Below are 6,921 nucleotides of genomic sequence, written 5' to 3' on the forward strand. Positions count from 1 at the left end.
AAAAAGTACAGATATCTGAAAAGTAATGGAGTAAAAAGTCGGAGAAACAGAATACACCCAAAACTCACAATGTACAAATACTTGATAAATGGTTTTCTTTTGTACTCTTGTGCTTAGTTACTTTCCACCACTAGTAATCCATTACTTTTCATAACTAGCAATTTGTTACCTTCACAATTAATCCATTACTTTCACTTGTAATCTGGTAATTTCCATAACTAGTAATCCTTTACTTTCAAGTTCAAATTCATATTCAAGAGATTATTTGCCACATACATATACATACGGTCGTACATATATGCAGTGAAATGTCATGATTACGCACAATAAGCTCTATAAACTCTAAAAATACTAAAAATACTGGAGCAATCCATTACTTTCACTAGTAATGCGTTACTTTCCCTCGTATACCGTTATTTTCTCTCTTTCTCCATATTTATTGAAAAAAAGTTACTTTCCCTAGTAATCAGTTACTAACACTAGTCATCTGTTACTTTCCACAAGTAGTTATCATTACTTTCACTGGAAAACCGCTACTTTCGCTATTAATCCGTTACTTTCCGGAACTAGTAATATCGTACTTTCCACCACTACTAATGAGTTACTTTTACACAGCCACAACCTGCACATATACACCGAATTGGATGATGAAGGGGGATAAAAAGAATAATCATCCGAACAATATTTATTATTAGGGGTCCATTCCGGATGGACACCTGATAATAAAAATAGCTGCAGGTTAAAGGCTAAAATGATAATCTATATTATCACCTATAATATTGTGGACACGACGATTAATCGCGATTATTCCTCCATTATGGGCAACACGATTATTTTTATGGCACTTTGTAAATCAACAGAAAACTGGCTTCACAGTCATACTGTATTTTATAAACCTAGAAATAAATCAATGAACTAAAATGTACAAATTGTTGAGGCTGCGACGGTCGATCACGAAACTTCTTCCGCGATACCCAACCGATCGGAATGAAAGTCCAACGGCGTCACGTCGGAACTGCCCCGAATACACATCGTACTCATTTTGTCCGTGGGTTCGTCCGATCCATGACATCCGTTGACTCCTGGCGTCAGTCACATGCGATCGTGCCGCCGTCTCGGTGAGGTTCCGATTGTTGACCCATCGCTAGACCGCAACGCTATCGCGTGACCTGCGCGCGCCGTCCTTTACACACACCAGCACGTCGTGGCGATGACAAACAATACAGTTTTTCCACTGAATTATTCCACAATAAGGGACCGCTCTGGATCAAACTTGGACGATGGCATGGCAGGACCGCCCCAAATACACATTTTATTCATCTTGTCTGTGAGTGTGTCGAAATCCATGACAACCATAGACTACTGACTGTCACTTTTTCATTATCAAAAACAATAGAACTCGGGGCTGGACTCCTTGTCATAATAATGATAATAATAATAATAATAATGATAATAATAATAATAATAATAATAATAATAATAACAAACCAATTCCAAATTTAAAAAACAATATTGTTTTTAGCCAATTCTTTACAAAACATGAAATATAAACATAAAAATGTAAATAAAATCGAATATATAAATAATTATTAAAAATGATATAAAATAAAATAAAAATAAGGAAGGGGGGGGGGGGGGATTGTTTCTCCATGATTTTTTTTTTGGTTGTGAGACCACATTGGACTTGATTCTGTGAAGACAGATTTTGACCCTGATTCAACTTCTAAACATTTATGAAGACTGGAAGTGCGAAAAGGGGACAAGGGCCGCAGAATGAGCGGGCGCCCAAGGGACACGTCGCCCTCTCCTTATTTTACTCCCGGGAGGAGTTGTGTCTTTCTGAGGCTTCCTGTTATGGGGAGAGGGGCGAGGGCGGAGTCTCACAAGGCCATTCCAGCGGGAGGTTACCGGAGGAATTCCCTCTGAGTTTCTGCACTTCCACGCGGGTGTGGGACCGAGTTAGTTCATCGATTTGGTAAAAAAAAAAAAAAAAAAGCACAAGGCATAACAGGATTTCTACCAGAAAAGCATATGTAGACATTTGTGAAGGCTCGTTCAAATAACGTTGGTCTCGTCTTTTCCAAGCGGGGAGCGAGATCCCCAGAATAAAACCCAGATTGAATCCATTTAAAAGACGCACTACATTTTTGTGTGTGTTTATTATTGTCGTTCATTTTCCTTCTGACATTTCGCCGCTGTGCTGTCCAGTAGCAGCGACGTGTTATTTAAAAAAAAAAAATAATTTGACCTCATGAACCCTGGCCACGTGACGCGTCACATGGCCCTGCGTAAATTTAAAGTCCCCGTAAAGTGAATTCAGTGTTTTGTTTCCAAACACGTTATACACGTTAGAAAGTCGGTGCAGAAAAACATGTGAACGACGTAGTACTGAATGGTCGAGTTGGAACCGTTAAACTGTTTCTCACCATTTTTGTGGTCGGGATTTTTTTCTGGGGACGGGGCTAAATCATGACCCGACGACGTCGAAGTTTGGGAGAAGACACTGTTCTGGGAATGGCCGTGAACTCGCGCTAGCGGGCCGCGGAGCCAGGGGCCACCGGGGAGCGGGGAGCCCCTGCGGCCAGGCAGCGTTGCTTTGAGGCGAACAACCGGACACGGAGGACCGGGGCTCAGCATAACATTTAAACAGGGGAGTTCCTCCCATGTAAACGTTTGACACCATTACCACATCCCCGGCGTGGTTTCAGCGTGTTCAGCGGACGCGCCCCCAGCGTCTCAGAGCCGAGGGAACTGCCTTTTTTATTCACAATTTTGAAACCGCATTTTATATACTTTTTTTTGCATTTGAATTTGGCTGGGTGGTTATAATACATTTTTTTCTGTGGTGTGACAATTTATTTTTACTTTACAGGGACTTTATATAATAGGAAATAGAAAAACAGCCTGGCCAATCTGGGGCCCCTGCACACATGAGGCCCCTAGGTTGCAGCCACGCTAGCCTGTGCATTAATCCGCACCTGATTATAACATCCAGTCATGGATTTTGTTCCAATTTATATTGAACTCACACTCATGTGGACTTTCGGACATATATTTGACTTTTAGGAAGCGTGTCTCAAAACTTCCAGCGGGTTGTGACTGCCCTTGTGATCTCTGGCGACCCCGTGTGGCGGTTGGGCCCCCGAGGCTGGGAATCCCAGGTCTAGCGCATTAATCATCATTATGTCTTTAAAGGACGTTCAGGTGTAAATCATGGCGTAATCTACTGACCTAACACAATTTTTGCACATAATGCATGAATCAGCATCACTGTGGGAATTAGGCATTAACAGCGGTGTGGTTATTAGATGATGGATGCCTACATTTTAACTGTTATTGCTACTGTATGGAAGTCATTAGTGTCAAGGTACTTAGTGCAATGGCAGACTCTTGGCTGTTTTAACATTTACAGATCCGTTTATGATTTGTCAATTTTTCATGATAATTTCACAATTATCTTCTTTAACAGAGTCATAACTCGGTTTATAATTGGTCCTGCGTTAAATAGAATGACTATATCTAATATCCACACAGAAACTGGAGGTGGCTGCATTTCATCCTGAACAAAGCAATTAATCCTACTACATACACTGATCTTCCACAACACCAACACCACCACTAATAACCACTAATATTGTGTCGCTCCCCCTCATGCTGCCAAAACAGCTCTGACCCGTGGAGGCATGGACTCCACAAGACCTCTGAGGGTGTCCTGTGGCATCTGGCACTAAGACGTTAGCAGCAGATCCTTTAAGTCCTGGAAGTTGTGAGGTGGGGCCTCCATGGATCAGGCTTGTTGTTCCAGCACATCCCACAGACGCTCCATGGGATCGGACCCTAACCCCGCCCATCCACATGATGTAGAAGAAAGCGTGATTCATCAGACCAGGCACCTTCTTCCATTGCTCCATGGTCCAGTTCTGACGCTCACATGTCCATTGTAGGTGCTTTCAGTGGTGGACAGGGGTCAACATGGACACTCTGACCGGTCTGTGGCTACACAGCCCCATACGCAGCTGTGATGCACTGTGTGTTGACACCTTTTTTATCATAGCAGCATTAACTTTTTCACCAATTTGTGCTACAGTAGCTCTTGTGTGGGATCGAACCAGACGGGCTTAACTTCGCTACCAACATGCATCAATGAGCCTTGGGCGTCCGAGACCCTGTCGCTGGTCCACTTTTGGTAGGTACTAACCACTGCATACCGGGAACACCCCACAAGACCTGTCGTTTTGGAGACCCAGTCGTCCCAGTTGTCTAGCCATCACAGTTTGACGCATGTCAAAGTTGCTTCAGCTCAGTCGCTCCTTACGCTTGCTCATTTTTTCTGCTTCCAACACATCAACTTCAAGAACTGACTTCACTTGCTGCCTCATGTACAGTATTCCACCCCTTGACAGGTGCCATTGGAACGAGATGTGCAACGTTCTTTACTTGTGGCTTTAATGTTGTGGCTGATTGGTATACACAGTACATAGACATTGAACTCCAGAACAAACAAGCAGCATTTATTTGACTTTTTTTTATTTTCTATAAAAGAGATGAGTTTATTCAAGGATCATTAACAGATTAAATCATAGACCTCGATCGACCACTCACAACATACCAAAAAGAAAAAGAAAATCGAGGAAAATGTCTGAACACAAACCCCCCCAAAAAAACAGAACAAATGTAACACAAAATAAAATACCTGAATAAAGCACACTCTGGGCTGAGCTGCAGGTCAGCACATTCTCTGTAGAACTCATGGCACATTACGTCCAACATTTGATGTGAGAAAAGAAACACAATTAAAAAGGCTTTTAAGGAATGAAGTTGTTTTTTTGTTTTTTTTTCTTAACCTTTTTTCAAAACCAGTCTAATAATAAAAATTATATATTTATATATATGCATATATATTGTGGACTTCATAGAAATAAAAAAAAAAAAAAAAAAAAGGTGACTTTAGCAGAGAAACAAATTCTCCTGAAGCATTGTTTATCTTTTCTTACCAGCAGGTTCCCTCATCTACAACGGGAAACATGCCTCCCTGCATCAAAAAAACAAAAGAAAAAAAAAACAAAAGAAAAGGAAAAAACATAAACGACAGTCGCACAGCCATCCAAATATTCACATTCACACCCACAGACCTAGACGTAGTCAATGCTAATGCGGCAACGCTGGAGAATACCTACTGTAAATTTTAATGATTGAATAAAACAATAAGATGGTGGGGTGTGTACACTCACTCATAGAAGCCCAGCTAAAACTAGATTTAAAACCTGAATATTGATAATGGGTAAAATATAAAAGGCTGACTTTTTTTTTTTTTTTTTTCTCCTCTTTTTGTTTGTTTTAACACAAGCTCTTTCCAAAAAAAAAAAATAATAAAAAAAAAAAATAATAATAATAATAATAATAAAAAAAAAAAAAGAAAAAAAAAGAAAAGAAAAAAAGAAAAAAAAAAAAGGATTCTCCCTCCCTGTCAAATATTACACCGCCCAGTCCCCCCTTCGCTCTTCTTTCCTAACCCGAGTGTAAGAGAAGCCAACTAGAGTCGAAATACAATACAGGCACTGGAGAAAAAAAACACCATTAAGAGACAAATTTAGAGGACGAAATTCATTCACATTCCAACCGAGCCTTAACCCCTAAGCGACGTCTCAAGTAGAATAATTAGAAACTCACATCCACTATTATCGAACAAGAATAATTATACAAATCATAAACTGTTTATTTATTTTTTTTGTTGTTTTTTTTTTGTTTTTTTTTTTTTGTTGTTTTTTTTTTTGTCGATGTGTTTCGGTTTCGGACGTTCCGCGACGTCCGACGCCGTGGGTTTTGCACGGTCTACGCTTAATTCTAAGTTCAGCGTTTGGCCTTTCACTCCCTCCGATTCGTGCCCCCCACCCCCACTCCAAAAAAAACAAAAACAAACAAACAAAAAAAACAAAAAAAAAACAGGTTGCATATTGCTATCAGACCAAAATGCTTAATAGTAATTCTGTTTTTTTTCCCCCGCCTTTTTTTTCTTTTCTTTTCCCAGTTTTTTAGTTGGGTTGTGACGGTTTGCTATGGGCGATAGTGTTACATGGTGGTGAAATGAAAAGGCAGAGAGCTTCCAAACGTAAAAACAAAACAAGGCATCATGAAACCGAGAGACTTTTGTTTTTTTTTGTTTGTTTTCCTTCCCCTCCCTGTTTTGATAAGATACTCGCTCCAAGAATGAAAACGCATCCTTTTGGGAGATTCCTTTTCGCTATAGCTACCTACATGTTCCAGGAACGGGAGAGATCATTTGTAATGGGAGGGCGTTTGGCATAGACACAGGTGGCGGAGTGTGTTTCGGTGAGAAGGGTTAAGAAAGAAAAAAAACAAAAACAAAAACAAAAAAAAACTAAAAACTAAAAAAGACAAAAAAACATTGAAACTAAATTCAATAACCAGCTCTTGTAGTATAAGAAAATACTTCTTTACAGTAGATACTACATGAAGAAGGTCAAAGATCTGCGATGCTCCTGACGGATGTTATTGGGTTTGTTCGTGTGTTTCCAGGCAACGGAACGGACGCTCCGCTCTAGGAAAAACGAGGTGTAAGGCAAACTGTACCTTCTCTGCTGAGAAATATACATCATTTACAGTATGGAAGCCGTACCCCCCCCCACCCCCCACCCCCCACCCATAATCACAAGATCCCACCGTTGCATGAGTTCACTTACAAACAAACAAAAAAAAAAGGAAACACACAAAAAAAAAAAAAAAAAAAAAAAAAAAAAAAAGGGCTCTTCTTCGCCACCTCAGAAACCAGGCAGTTCATGGGGACGCCTCGACAGTTTTTTTTCGGCCGTCGGTACATTATCAGAGCATGTTCATTGTCGCCGGGAAGCCGCCGCCGCCGCCGCCGCCGCCGCCGCCGCCGCCGCCTATTACAGCGACGCT

The sequence above is a fragment of the Zeus faber genome, assembly GCF_960531495.2.
Source record: "Zeus faber genome assembly, chromosome: 11".
NCBI lineage: Eukaryota > Metazoa > Chordata > Actinopteri > Zeiformes > Zeidae > Zeus > Zeus faber.